Genomic DNA, 15,842 nt, shown 5'->3' with positions numbered 1-15,842 from the left:
GCTATAGGTCAATATTCTTGTCTCTGGCTTTGAAGAAAAGGAGAAGATTTTCTTCTATTATCTTCCTAGTACAGAAATCATCTGGAGATTTCTGACCAGATAGAGGTTTGAAAGCAGTCAACACGTCTGTCATGCACAAGCCCTTCTAGATTGTGCACCAAAATACCTTTACCTTGATGAACCCATGTACGTTTCTGGTGGACTTAGATCTACATGATACTCAGTTAACACCCACATTGATTGGATACTCTATTCCTAGGCAATAATGAAGATTATTGACAAGCTGTCCCGTGTTTGAATTTGAAGTGACAGAAGGGAGCCAAAGCTCTAACCTCTGTGACATGACCATTCCCACGTTTAACATGGTTGCACACCAGTAGCAGATGACATAATGTACAAGTGTGATAGTGGCAAAACAAGGGCTTAGAAGCCCAAAATAAGGTTTGGAAAGTGGGTACAAAAAAAACACTGAACTTTCCTTTAAAAAAATCTCTTTTACGTGCAGATCAACTAAGTTTGTGTTTGACATGCTGGTGAAGTTTTTCACCAATGTCATATTAGACATACTTTTCACGTGGGTACTACTGGAAGAACAGGTGGGTTTTATGAAGGCTTTCCAGACTGTCGATCAAAGTGTTGTTTGGGGACAGTTAGCAGAGGAGTGTATTAGGCATGCTGTGTAGATATCAACCTCTGTTTATAGACTTAAAGAGGTTGGGACTGTATATATGGACATTATGGAAAAAGTGACAGTGGAAGGAAGCTGATAACTCAATGCTGCAGTTAAGAGCTCACTTTCACCCACACCCATGACTCTGGATGAAAATGATTCAAACATGGTAGTTGCACATAAACATGTGAATAACAACAATCTGTTCCAAAGCTGTATTCTGGCCACTGTCTTCTTTGGGCTGTATGTGAGTGCTCTACCAAATCTTTTATGACTTGCAGTTTCTCAGATATTCGATTTTTTCTGGGTGATATCCCTCATTATTTAGTGTATTTACGTTGTAGTTATATATTTGGTTACATTACATCCAAGGATGTCTGCGCTTTTTTCTTGGAAAACAGGCTCATTAGATAGCATGTTGATTCACTACTGGAGAATATTTTTATTATCTGAGCATTGCCTTTTCATAGGATTTAAATAGGGCACACACACCTCTAAGACTATACAGGTCTGGCATTGGCTGACAGTGTTTTGGCGTTCCGTGTTAAATGCATGCTTTACGTTTTTATGTTGGTGGGATTTTTGCAAAATGTTATTATTTGGGAAGCTGCTGGGTGCTTCTCAATCTAAAAAACAAATTGCTAAAAGTAAACATATTTTGTGGTCTCAAAATGGACTTGTTGCCCTACTAGTCCCTGGCAGTGACGGGAACTATTTTGCGCACGTATGTGCTTCTGGTGATGGTTGAAGTGGGCTGACCCCATGCCCTGTGCTGTATGCTGCAGTGGGCATGACTCACACAACAATAGACCATGGGTAAAGAATACTGGATGAAAGCCACTATGAGTAAATATATTATATACAATTTAATTAAAACCTAGAGGTCTTGTCTAATGCCAGACCTAATAATATGCCCTGAACTGGAAGGCTGCCACTCATATAGAGGATCAAGAGGAAGAGTGTTGCCGGTACCTTAATATCTACAGCAGAATTTATATGTATATATTAATCTTGGAATTTTGGGCAGTGCTTTGGAACAAATAAGAGACTCCCTCTGATGAAGCTTCTTCTACGGAGATTTGGGTAAAGGCCACAGCCTTGGTGGTCTTTTACCCCTATACTCCACCTTTGTTAGGAAAATCGAACGCAAGAGAAAATTATTGAAGGACAGATGCTAAGAGAATGTTTCCCAAAAAAAAAAAATTTGATAAACAAAAAAAAGAATGAAAAAGAAATGAAAAAGTGCAAGAATGAATCCATAATATAAGTATTAACGCTGAGAATGGTGAAAAAATACAAAGATGAGCAGTAAAACAGTAAAAAAAAAAAAAAAATTAGCTGGTGCCTAGCACACCTGATGATGACATAAAAAGAAACGGTGCTAATCAAGAAACAGTTGAGATGAATCCATTACTGTTCAAGACATCTTAAGATGCATAAGGTGGACGAAACATCTTTACTAGGGTATATGAAATGCACCCTGAACTTTCTGGGCCTTTCTACGAATTAATTAATTAGGCAGACATGTAAGGGGGAGAAGGTGGCTGTGCAGGACATAATGATGGACACAAAGTTAGCCACCCATGGAGTGAGCCAGATATGTTTTAATCTAAAACTATGAAGGGCTCTGAACTGTATTTGTACACTGCTCACCCCTTTTCTACCCCCTGCACTTTCTGCCCATGTATACAGCATTTGTACACAAAACTGAGATTTAGTCACTCGACAAAAATGTGGTGTGACTGAAGGGTTAAATAAATAATTGTACCTCTATGGACATCGATTCAGCGACAAGTCACGGAGAGTGGGAGTGAGATGACGTATCTTTTGACAACTGTTAACAAGTAAGTATATCCTCTCAGCAGTCCCTATTTGCTTCTGAGGGGCTGGATGGATTAAACCCAGATCTGTGACTGGGGTAATATTTGATTTGTTCAGCATTCCGTGCATCATTTGTTCTTTTTGCTTTCATCATCCTAAGTTAGCAGGGTATGCCCAGACGTGGGTTCCGTGCTCACTGCACCACAGGATTCAAGCTAGCCTTGCTGATGAGGGGGTGATACCTCGAAACCGGTCTCAGAATGCTTGTTCCCGGTCCAGGGAGAACCTGGCCTGGCAGTTCGGGCTGAACAGTTTCCATGGGGAGCAGGGTCAAGACTGATTTGCATATGGCTGGGTCCAAACTGGGGTGGCGTGGTGAGCGAAAAAACGATGAGTTAAACCCAGATCTGTGACTGGGGTGAATGTTTGATTTGGTCAGTATTCCGTCCATCATTTGTTCTTTTTGCTTCTGAGGGGCTTGCGGTAGGGAAAAGAGTGAAAGCTACAGAAAGTAAAGAAAGAGGGCTCTTGGATTTCTATTTACTTCTTTATCCCTCACTGCCTTTTGATCCCTGCAACAAGAAGGAGCACGGTGAGTGCCAGAGATGCCAAACGTCAGTCTTGAGGTAGTGGCTGCTACCCCTCTGCTTCCTTAGATTGGTATCCATGGTCCTTTTATGCGTAACAGTGGGTACCCCTGGTCTCTGGTGGAACACCTCATGTAAACCAAGGAAGCATGTATGAAAACACTGAAAGTGCTCCCTGAAATGAATATTATAGGTTGCTCAACGCTTCTATCAATCAAGGCAAGTGGCCGGGTATCTGTTCAGTTACCAATACTTCAGTCAGATAGTTTTAGCTACTGTTACTTCATAATTAGGTATTGTTACTTTTGGGTGTAAATAAGGGGTTAGCAAAAGGGCCTAATTTACATTTTTCAATGTAAATGTGGTCTTTTGTTGTAGTGGTTTTCAACTGTGATATTACACACCATGTTTACTGATTTCTAACAATAAATGTTTTTATGCAATACCAGTGAAAATATTGTCAGTTAGTAACCTTATTTAGAATAAGTGTACCTATAAACACACATCATACGATTATTACTACAGTGCAAAGGTCAGATTCCATGTTATTAACGTAGTAGGGAGAATGTAAATTAAAACACTGTTAACTGTCTCCAGATTGCATTTTACAATGACTTCACAAAGGCAAATGTCTCTGCTAATAGACAGAAAGCCTCTGCAATCTGATTTCATCTCACTTTACAAAAGTACGCCCTTGTCTTCTGGTTTTGTTTAAATACCTCCCTTTATAGCTAATTCACTTGAAAACAGTATGGCATACACCATATATGCAAAGCTGCAGTGAGTAATATATTGAATATTACTGTGCTTAAGGGAGAGAAGTGATCATGACTGACTCAAGGTTTTGTCTCCAATGAGGCATGGTCCCACCTTATACTCAGCTAGGGTGATAAATAGTATATTACACTGTACATCTTCGCATATACTACTTACCTTAGAATACTGAGAAATAATTTCGGGATGAGTGGTAGACTTTTCCCCAGAAGCACACTGTGGAAAAGCTTGAAATGTCTCCAATTGCAACATCTGTGAGTTAACAGCTTAAGAAACTGTTGCAGACAAAAGATCCTTTCTGCAAACTCTTCAGAACCAAGGACAACCAACTGTTCAGGAGAAAACAGATGTTTCGAGCCCCCGACCTAAACTTTTACAATGCACACTATATTTATTTATACAGACCTTTTCCGATTAAAAAGACATATTGTAACAACATTTCTGACAGCTGTAGGAAGCAGATTTGGGAGTGGGCGTCTTGATGACTGCAAGCTGAAAATGGGAATGCTATGGTTCGCGTTCATGTGACATCATTAAAAAGCGTTCCTTCCCCAAAGTAAACAAGCGGACAACTGCGTCCACAGTTCACACGTCCTCGCCGCTCAATAATGATGTCATTGCGTTTCCGTTTCACTCCCAAGCCTATAAGAACTGTATGATACCCCATGCAGTGTTTTCATCTACAGATGTGAGACCATCTGCAGATGCTCCTGTGAATGATGGCACACATCAAGCCCAAACCCTTAAATTTGTATTTAATTATGCACCAAAATTTTGGAAAGGGGCTTTTTCTAGGCAATGTTTTAATTAGAACAACAAGGCAGTCAATAGTGCTCTGGTTGCTGAGCAGCAGCTTGAACATCCCTTAACAGGATGATTGCCAAAGTGAGTCCCAATTCACAGAGGAGCTCCCAGCTAAAATAACCAACATGTACGCGGAGGCAGCTGCTTGGGCCAACTGAGGCCTCATGAGTGTGCCTTTTCCGCCTCTTGTCCGTGTCCTAGCTACATTTTGGTCTATATTTGATGATTTTTTTTAAAGCACCAAATGCTTTACGACTCGTGAATCTAGAATTCCATAGCTAAAAGGGACAGCCATGAGAAAATTGTAGCTAAGTTTTGGTAAGTGATCGGTTGTTTGCACTCTTGAAGGTGTATTGGGTTGTACTCAGGAAAAAGTGGAGGATTCCAGACCTGTCAATCACAGAATTTGACCAGGTAAGAAGAGTCCTGTGGGTGGTACCACATCTTCTGACTTTCTAGACTGGATTGGCTAAGTGCCCACTGCATTATTTATGATCATAGCATCAAGTCTACATGCTGGACACCCTTGTGAGTCTGGACCGAAGCGGGAAGAAGTGAAACAGAAGCCTGTATTAACCTTTCCAAATAGGAGGTTCTGACCTCAAAATCTAACCTGCAGATCTGTATTTCTTTACTAAAGTCTGCTGAAATCCTGGTCTCAACAACCCAGTGAATTACTGATGAAAGGGAATGACCTAGCAAACGCTAACATTAGTGCTAACGGTTAATACTAGAATAAATACAAAGATTGCATGGTCAACCCAACCGTTGAACCAGCTACTAGGAAAGCCTTTTCCTGTGTGAGGTAGCTGTAAGCTCACCTGCTTTGCTTTAAATATAGCATTATGTGATAATTAGAATATTAATACAGCACGCTTTTTGGTAATTTCATTTTAATGGAATATGTTTAATATAGAAGTACCTATTCTCAACATGTTTTTTCCAGTCAATCTTATTGAAGGTCTGTTTGCCTCTGAATTTGCTGTTGCATGGGTTGTTTCAGATGAATTACGAGGCCTTTTCTCATGTTTTATGTCCTTGATTCTGAGGTTAAAACAGCTGTATCAGCACTTGTCACTGTTGGGCTACCTTGACACCCTTGCGATAAACTCTAGGAAATAACAAAAAGGAGAGTTTTGGGGGTATCTCTGTGGAAGAGCTGGACAAAGCCCAGGAAACAGCCTTCGAAGCCGAGAGTAGATGCCCCTTATCGGGCAGCTGCACACCCTCACTCCCCACAGGACAGTGCTCAGATCACACTGTGCATAGATAAGCACGCTGGCGTGTGAATGATTGGAGGAAGTGTGTTTTTTGCTAACTCAGAAGTCTAATCAGTGTTAGAAACCCTGCTGTGTTCAGTATCAAAAGCAAACAACATAGCTTCCTTTATGTGAGTGCTCTTTTTTATGTATTTTCACACACAAAATTGTTAGCAGATTTAATGTGTTCCACTGATGCTGGTCCCTTCTGCAGAATAAACCTCAAGTGATGTTGTAAGCCCACGTGTCTGGACGGTGCTGGACTGCTCCCATGAGGCACAGGGTCAGACTGATTTGCATATGGCCATGTCTGAACTGGGGGGGCGGAGTGAGCTAAAGAATGATGATGGATTAAACCCAGATCAGTTGACGGGGGGTGAGTGCTGGCAATGTTCAACACTCCGTCCATCATCCCCTTTGGTTTTGCACGTGTCTGCAGAGCATGAAAGGTTTACATCTTGGGTGCAGTACAGATCCTAGACTAAAGTGTGTAGGACAAACAGATTGCAAGATTTCTACTCCAACCGAAGGACTTTGTTAGTCAGAATAGGATGGTCAAGTACCTTGCTGTTCACTCAAGCAAAGGGAGAAATCCCACATTTTAGATCGCGCCAGGATAGAGGGGGCTGTGTTAGAATATATACCTGGTTTTCATGTTGTAGTAATTTAATTGGCAGACATCTTGTCTGGGGTAGTGACAACCAACGGGGAGAGTCAGAGAAAAGATTTCACTATCACTCTGCTAGCTTTAACATGGTCCCATCCACAAGTGAGTACAACACAGAGCCTACAGCTACTTTCAGGTCAAGCAGTAGTTTCTTTGTAAATTCTAAATGTTAATTTGTATGCTGAAAAATACAACAGATTTATGTATAAACATCTGCTGAAGGCAGATAAACAAAAGTGTACAATTGACTAATCAGTTCTTGAAAAGGTCTGATAAGCTATATTAGAACTCATTTCTCTTTTCTATGCCCTAGTTAAAAAAAAGAAAAGCGGGTAGTTTAAGTGCATTATAGCTCAAAATATTTAGACCTCATTGATAATTAATGAGTAAACCATTTTATATTTGCAAAAAGTTGGCACTGTAACAAGAGCTGAAGAAACAGTATGTTTGCTAAATATGGCAATAGTATTGTTGAAACAACGGGCCTCATTTAGGAAAAGTGATGCATCACTGGGCAAAAACAGCGATGAAGCACTTTTCATAGCGCCATCCTTACGACACCATGGATGATCCGTATTTACAATATGGCGCTCCATGGTGCAAGAATTTACAGATACCTCAGGAATTCTGACGTATATAGTGATGCAAAAATTATGCACTGCGGGAGTGTGTCGGAAAACTGACGCAACTCCAGTAATGTGTTTGAGAAAAATAGGGGTGCCCCTGAAATTTATTCCTAAATCAGGGTGCTTGTAACATTTGTTAGCAAAACAATTTAGGAACAATGATTAAAATGACATGGACCTGCAAAGCGTACAAGATAAATGAATATATGTACTATTGGATACAAAAAATATAGGATTTGCTTTATTTTTATCACATTAAATGTAAACTATGAAGGAATTACATGTCATGTTCATGTTTCTTCATACATCCAAAGTTGAAACACAAAAATAAAACATATATTTCATAAAGTTATTGAATATTTAAGCTTATAGTTTCTTTGTCATCAGAAATCAAACTGAATAAATGAACTCAAATATATGTCAATGTTAAGTTTATAAAGAATAACAAATTCATGTAGTCATGGCTTTATCGGTGTTGAACTCTACGCGCGTTTCGGCTTGGAGCCTTCATCAGGACGCCATGTAAATATGTTTCAGTTACCCTAAACAAAGTATATACAAATAACAGTAAATAATAATGTTCGCAAACAGGTTCTATTTGTACAAGAAAACCTCTAGATAGAGGGAAATAGAGCTAGATGTCTCAATGTAGTAATTTTCTACAATTTATTGTCAAAAAAATTAGTCCATCAGTTATATACAATTCTAAAAACAGGGAGTAGCACAAATATATTTGCTTAGTACCTTATAACCCCAAGCCCATGTGTGGTTTCATAGAACCGTAAAACAAAAAGAAAGGAAAAGGAAAGTGTTTTAACACCACAGATTTGAGTATGCAGACCCTAAAGAGCGTAGTGAATTTTAAATAGGGTAATGGGGATGTGGGGCCCTCGGCAAGCAACTGGTATGTTAGAAATACTTGGTGCACGTTATATATAGAGCCTGTAGACGACGACTGATTTTCATAAGAAACGTGCCACATGTTAATTCTGAGTGGAACTCTATATTACCTTAAAAGGATATTAGTATCAGAAGAAAAGGAATGTTGATCTGATATGAAGATGTCAGTCTCCCAAATAAAATCCGATAAAGATAGATTTCAATGCCTAAACAAGTGAAGCAATGAATCAGTACCATGGAGGTAACGTCGCAGGTATATATTTTGTCGATTGCCAATCTAATGCGATATAGAGGTAAAAGGTTATAATACCTTAAACACTGGATTTGCTAATCTGTCAATCCGTATGTGTATTTAAAAATGGACTGTCAAAACTAATCGTTTCACGTGTGGCAAGAACTGTGAAACAAGAGAAAATATATTGACCTACATATATCAACAACCTACAGGTAAGAGTTTCTAAATCTAGACGAAGTATAAAATAGAAATATACCTCGTTTGTAGTCTGGATTAAGGTTGCACTCGGCTCACTGGATTTGTTGATAAAGGATTATAGTTGGGATTTTGTATACTAAGGAGAAAGATATACATTGAAATGTATTTACTGACTATGTAGGCAACATGTTATACGGCATAAAAATTCTGTGCTTACCTATTGATGTAAGAAAACTTCAGGGGTAAGTAATTCCTCCCGATTATAGTGGTATTCCGTAAAAAATGAATGAGAGGTCTTAGGTCTGTAGTAATAAGACCGAGAGAGGAATATAATAGACCAAACTATAGAGACTGTATACTGGGAAAAGGGCTAATAGTCGACATTGTTATACACCGATATCTGTACTTACTTTTTGGCGACCCACTATCTTCCATAATATGTCGGAGAGCCGAGTACACTGGAACCAAAGTAGCGTCTGGGTGTATTGGCCACTCTTGTGCGGTCAACTGAGGTTCTATTTATGTTGTTGGATGGCTACCAGTACCGTTTCTAATGTGCCGGAAGTGGATGCTGATCTTCCGGGAATCAAAGCTCCGGAGATCGAAGAGAATGGTGTGCTCGCTCATAGTAGAGTGGCAGCCATCTTGTAATGGTGGATCCATGCTAATGTATGGTTCAATTATCATTTGTACCAGGATGTCAGAGTGGAGACTAACAATTATAGGTGCACATTTAAAAAAGAAGAAATTGAGTAGTGCAAACGAAGTACTCTACGGTTAGATGATTCAGGTATGCTGAAAAATCAATAAAAGCTCCGGAGGTCGAAGATGATGGTGTGCTCGCTCATAGTAGAGTGGCAGCCATCTTGGAATGGTAGATCCGTGCTTAATGCATGGATCAATTATCATTTATACCAGAATGTCAGAGTAGAGACTAACAATTGTAAGTGCATATAAAAAAAGAAAAAAATTGAATAGTGCAAACGAAGTACTCTACGGTTAGATGATTCAGACATGTATGCTGAAAAATGGCAGTCTTTGCCATTTCTAGAGTCCCTAATGTGGTTAGTAAAACCCCTTCAATCAGAGCTCCGAAAATTAAATAAGGTTATGCACTCTTGCATATTGAGGAGTGACAACCATATCGGGGTGATGAATTCTTACAGTAAAACGAATCTGACAGCAAATTTAAGAAAGAAGGTGGTGCATCCTCACCAGAGAGAATGACGGCCATCTTAAAACGGTAGGTTAGGGCCTTCCCAAAATTTTCCGAAATGCAGTAGTTGTTGTAGAGGGATTGATCAGGTAGTTAGTTACAATTGTGTTTAAGTACCTGATCCCATGGGATATCACCATTCATCCCCTTCTGATAGGTATGAGCGAAAAAATCCATAAACCTCTCTGCACTTACGTATGTTTGTGTTAGCGGTGCCTATGTTGGTACTGATTTTCTCTAAGATTAGCCATCTTATTTGGTGCTCATTATGCTGTGCTTCCATATAATGTCACACTAGGGGAGCTTGGATTTTTTGTATACGGATGGCTGACCTGTGTTCCGTTAGTCGTGTGGCCATAGATCGTGCTGTTTCACCTACGTATCCTTTTTCACATGGACACAAAAGTAAGTAAATGATGTTAGACGTTTTGCAATTAGTTAGGGTTTTAGACTGAAGATGTACTTTGTTGAAGGTGAATGTTGATGTCTCCATCGCAAATTTGCAAGCTACACACGATAGGCACTAGTAGTTACCTACAGGTCTAGTCTGACCAGTCAGTGATGTCTGGATCTTTTGCTTTGTGATGTTTGGCAGACGAGAGCGAACCACAAGATCTGTTAGGTTCTTATTTTTCCTGTACGCATACAGGGGTTTGGGAATTTCATTCTCTTTCGATTTTGTGGCATTGAGGATGTGCCAATTAGAGTTGATGATGTGGCGAATCTTTTCGTTCATGGTAGAGTGTCTGGTCACAAAGACCATCCGAGAATTGGTGCGTTTGGGCTGTGGTGTTAACAGATGTTGTCTGTCAAAAAATCTGGCTCTTTTATATGAGTCCCGTACTAAACGCTTTGGATAGCCTCGAGCCACGAACTTTGTCCTCATTTGTTCAGCTTGGATATCAAAATCAAATAAGCTGGTACAATTCCTACGAAGTCGTAGGAATTGACCAAATGGGATGCTAGTTTTTTGTATGTGGGGATGATAGCTGTCAAAATGAAGTAAGGTATTGCGTGCTGTGGGTTTGACATAGAGATTTACCTCTAGGTGATTTTCTCTGTTTTGAATCAGAATGTCCAAGAACTCCACTTTTTGATTACTTGTATTGGCTGTAAAGACTATATTCTTGTCACATAAATTGAGCCAAGACACAAAATCTGTGATGTCTGTGTTGTCGTCTCGCGAAATGAAAAAACGTCATCTATATACCTGGACCATAAAAATATGGACTCACTGTATGGGGGGATTTCATTATAGATGTACCATTTCTCATATAAGGCCATGAAGATATTGGCCACTGTGGGGGCACAAGATGCCCCCATACTGACGCCTTTGGTCTGTTTGTAGAGTGTACCATTGAACTCAAAGGTGTTTTCTGTGAGTACTATATGGAGACACTCCAGAACAAAGGTTCTGGGACAATCTATCTCATACGTATTCATGAACCAGTTGACCGCTTCCATGGCTCCTTCCTGTGGAATATTAGAGTAAAGCGCTTCTATATCCATGGTGACCATGGTATGTCTGTTGGTATTGAACTGTAAATTTTCCACCTTATTAATCATGTCTCGTGTGTCCCCAACATACGATGGAATTTGTGGGACATGGGTTCTCAAGAGGGAGTCCACATATTTGGACAGGGGCTCCGTAACTGATCCAATAGTTGTGACTATGGGTCTGTATGGTGGATTGTGGATGCTCTTATGAATTTTAGGGACTCCATAGATGGCAGCCATTTTGGGTTGTTGTACATTAAGAAATTGCCATTCTTTGTCACAAATCCAATCTTTTTGTAGTGCTTGATTAGTTATGGAGAGTATGGATTTTTGTACTTTTTTTGTAGGATCTTTTTAAATGGGGGCATAATGAAGTGGATTGGATAGCATGGTTTCCATCTGTAAGATGTATTGGTCTCTATCAAGTACAACTATTCCACCGCCTTTATCACAACTTTTGATGGTTATTTCATTGTTGGAACTAAGAGATTGTAATGCTTGATGTTCTTCACGAGATATATTATATTCCGGTTTTGGAATATATCGAGTGGCTGCTGTAAATTTGTTGAAAACCACATGTTCAAATGTGGATATTTCTGGCGCCACTTGGTCCAATGTAGGCAGAAAGGTGGATGGAGGTTTAAGACCTGACTTATTTTCGATTTGTGTCATGTCTTCACAGTGTCCCAGAAAAAAGTCTTGAAGTCTGATTTTTCTAAAAAAGACCATTAAGTCTTTGAAGATTTCAAACTTGTTGATGTTATTGTGTGGAACAAACGAAAGGCCTTTCGTTAGTAGGGATTCTGTGGCCTGATCAAAGGAGTGTCGGCTCAAATTGAAGATGGGGATTTCTTCTAGTCTCGCCAGTATTGTGCATGTCTCGTGACTAGATACTGATCCTGGTTGGTGTAAGTGTTGGGAGCTTGTGGGTAATTCTGAGGTGGAGGGTACGATTGAGGTGGGGGATATTGTTGATTATATTACTCACAATAAAGGGAAGGGGGAGAAGGTACAAACCCTACCTCAACCTCCTCAATAATTATGTATACCACACAAAACAGGAGGTAGGGTGAAAGAACGGCTTTAATCCACTAGCAATTGCTGAATGTTTTTAAGAAAGCACACATGTTTTTTGAAAACTGCCCTCACCCACAACAAGTTGTGGCATGCTTCATCATCGGGCTGCTGCTAACGCCTCTGCGCAAACCAACGCTAGAGGCGGAGCAATAGGGAGGGGTAGACAGTACAACAATGATACAAACAAAAACAAAAGAAGGCTGGATCCTTAAGTGCAGAAAAGATGAATCTTAAAACTGACCCAGGGATATCTCTCTAATAATTTTATTCCTGGATTCCCCTGTCAATATATGTGAAAAGACTATATACCCAAATGGATGGTGGTGGAGTGAGTTAATTAGGTGCTCACCACCCCTCCATTCTGCATAGCAGTCGACATGTTTCTGCCGGTTCAAAAAACTAAATCTCCGGCATTCCTCAGGACAAATTTGATCCACATGCCCTTTTGCCAAACCCCTGTTTTTTCCCACTGTTGTGGGTTATACTCCACCTGTCAGTCTGGAGTTCCTCTTATAACTTACTCCTTCAGAGAGTAGGAACTGAAAGAAAAAAATACGGAAGTAACTTCCACATAAAACAGAAATAAAATAAAATCTTAATCACGTGTGCTCTCAGACAAACAACAGAAATTGCCAATCACCCATTTGGTGTAGCCAGAATTCTAGTCTATGTGGTATTAAATCTACCATCATAGTGTAACAGGCAAACAATAGCCCTCACAGTGGTATCTTAGATGCACACTCATTTTTGTGCTCAATACCCATTCAAATAAAATTCCTTGTATATATAATTTTTGTGCATCACACACAAGGAGAAACATGCCGAAACACATGTGATAAAACATCTCTTATCACCCCCACATGTATTCCAAGGGTATTCAGGTATTACTACCCTCATTTTAGAAAGAAGATCTTAAATATATTCATCTGGGATCATGCGATATACAGATATTCCCATAGCTTACCAGAGTTTATTAGGCAATTTGCTTAAAAAGGCACTGGGGAAGAGAGCGACCCTCTGTAGTCAAACACTGCGGGAGGGAGACACAAAGTATATTCAATTCCTCGACTTGTGATTCATACCGGTTAGCATACACTTACACACAATATTTCACTCGTATTTCAAAATTCCCTCAATGTCGTGTATATGCCAAACCTCATATCTTGTTTTTTATTTGGAATATGCAACATTACCCTTTTTCCAAATCCCGTTGGGGCCCTGATGACTTTTATGTGTCCGGGTAAACATATATCTCTATCCCCCTCACACACACACATATATAGTACAGGGGCAGAACTTCACTCTCCTTAATGAGGCCTCTATGTTACTCCCGCATACTCGAGTGCAGAGATAGTATCCTCGAGTAATTCCGGCATAGATGTAGTCAGCCCCCCTCCATTCTTGGCCAAATATCCCTCTTACTTCGTCAAGAGTGGTGCGCTGCCTCCTGATTCAGTCTCTCCTGGTGCCGTGTAGACTGCCTGGATATCGTGCCCTCCGTATTTACACTTCCGCTATCGATTCACGTGATGCGTGCGAGTGACGATGCACGCGACACGTGACCTAGCAGCAGAGCGCGCAATCAGCAGTGGGACTATACCGCTAACCTCCCTAGTATGAACCAATATGGCGGAACTGGTCTTTAAGTATAAAACGACCTCTTATCACGGAGTGAAAAAAGAAGAGAACCTTGCATATGGAAGTAAGCTCATAAGTCATGGATCCTATCAAGGCACATATCACCTCAGAAAATAGACCAATGTCCTTGCTAGTATGATCAAATGTATTTTCAAAATGCCTTAATGTGTGTAAACCTATTGTCACAGGATGTTAATTTGAACAACAGCAGCCACACCCCCAGGGATGTGTTCATTAATCAAATTATTAATTTCAGGGACAGTATTGCCAGGACCTCGACTCACACATTATTTGATGGAATATTTTTTAATTTTTAATGATGTTAGTTCTTCTATTCAATCAAAAAAGCCCCTCACCTACTATTTCTGTACATCCTCACCAACATGTTCTCTACTCCATAGGTTTACCCAATGCCTCATTTCCTGATCCTGGGTTATTTCCTCCCTAGGGTGGACCACGGTATATCGTCATTAAGTCCCGTTTCATGACTTCTAGTACGATATACCCACTTCTGCTCCCGTACAAAGAGGACTTGTGAGGGATCCCTTAACGAAGATCTAATAGTGGGTTTGTCCAATACAGTCCAAAATATGTCCTGTGTCGTGTGACCCTTCTCCGCATAATGTAGAGTGAGACGTGTGTTGGTCCTGGAGCACCAGATGTTACTCCTATGCTCCATAATTCTCACCTTGACCTTTCTGCAGGTCATCCCAATGTAGATGAGATTACACGGGCACCTGATCATGTAAATAACATTTGATGAGTTACAGTTGGTATGTACTCGCTGTTGCCAAGGGTATTTTAAGCCCACGTCCACCTCTTTAGTATTTCTGGTCAGGGAACAAACATCACAAGATCCACATTGCGTATGTCCTGTGACCGGTGGTAGAAACCCGCCAACCCGGGGAACCCCACGGGCACTGTTTTGTGGTCGAGAATGTACTAGTTGATCCCTAAGATTTTGGCCCCTCCTAAAGGCAAAGAGGGGTTTCTCAAGTTTCAGGCCACTGGTGTTCAATATCCGCCAGTGTTTCAAAATGATACGTTTGATAGCCGTGGAAGAAGTATTAAAAGTCGTCACACAGACTATCTTATCACTAGTTGGTTTTTCTACTTTTGTTAGTAGTGCCTCTCTAGGGCAGTTCCATGCTCGTTTTCGAGCTCGCCTGATAATTTGTTTCGGGTACCCTCTCTCATCCAATTTACCTGCTAGGTGTGCTGCCTCTGTCTTAAACTCATTAGGTTCAGAGCAGTTCCTGCGAAGTCGCAGGAACTGACCTACCGGAAGGTTTTCCCGTAGGGCTCTGGGATGAAAACTCCCAAAATGCAAAAGCCCGTTCTTATCCGTGATCTTATGGTGGACTTTTGTAGACAATTTGCCCTCCAAAGGGGAGATGACCAGATCCAAAAAAGGTAGACTCTCCTTGGTGATAGTTTTGGTAAAATGCAAAAACTGGTTTCTTGCATTTAACCATTGCATAAATGCTTTTATAGATGACTCGTCCCCCCTCCAAATAAGGAGGACGTCATCTATAAACCGTTTCCAGACCCGTATGTTATTAGTCCATGGATTTTCTGCGTTGAAGATGTATTTTTGTTCAAAAGTTGCCACGTAGAGACCCGCTAGACTGGGTGCAAAAGCACTTCCCATTGAAGTACCATGGGTTTGCAGATAAAGTACTCCATTAAACTCAAAAAAATTCCGGGTTAAAGCTAACTCGGCCAGATGTAAAATGAATGGTCTAGGGGTCTGATACTGCCAATCCAGGTCAAATAAGAGTTCCTTAATCATGCCCAACGTTTCTTGCTGCGGAATATTGGTATAAAGGGACTCAATGTCCAATCCCACCAAAAATTCCTCGTTGGGGTTAAA

The 15,842-nt window shown here is 40.4% G+C and overlaps 1 protein-coding gene and 1 long non-coding RNA gene across 2 annotated transcripts in view; both read right to left on the bottom strand.

Moving 5' to 3' along the window:
• The window catches only part of EFCC1 (EF-hand and coiled-coil domain containing 1), a 249,513-nt gene that overhangs the window by 111,262 nt on the left and 122,409 nt on the right, over positions 1–15,842 (bottom strand). The gene's annotated exons all lie outside the window — the stretch shown is intronic.
• Positions 12,832–15,842, bottom strand: part of LOC146797677 (uncharacterized) — a 40,018-nt gene continuing 37,007 nt past the window's right edge. Inside the window, exons 2-3 of the long non-coding RNA XR_014968516.1 lie at positions 13,296–13,361; positions 12,832–12,870 (exon numbers count right to left, since the gene is read on the bottom strand). This is a non-coding gene — a long non-coding RNA (uncharacterized LOC146797677). The remainder of the gene's footprint in view (positions 12,871–13,295; positions 13,362–15,842) is intronic.

Source organism: Triturus cristatus, chromosome 9 (assembly GCF_964204655.1).
Source record: "Triturus cristatus chromosome 9, aTriCri1.1, whole genome shotgun sequence".
Lineage (NCBI taxonomy): Eukaryota > Metazoa > Chordata > Amphibia > Caudata > Salamandridae > Triturus > Triturus cristatus.
Note: the sequence above shows the minus strand (reverse complement) of the source record. Positions and strands in the feature narration are given on the sequence as shown.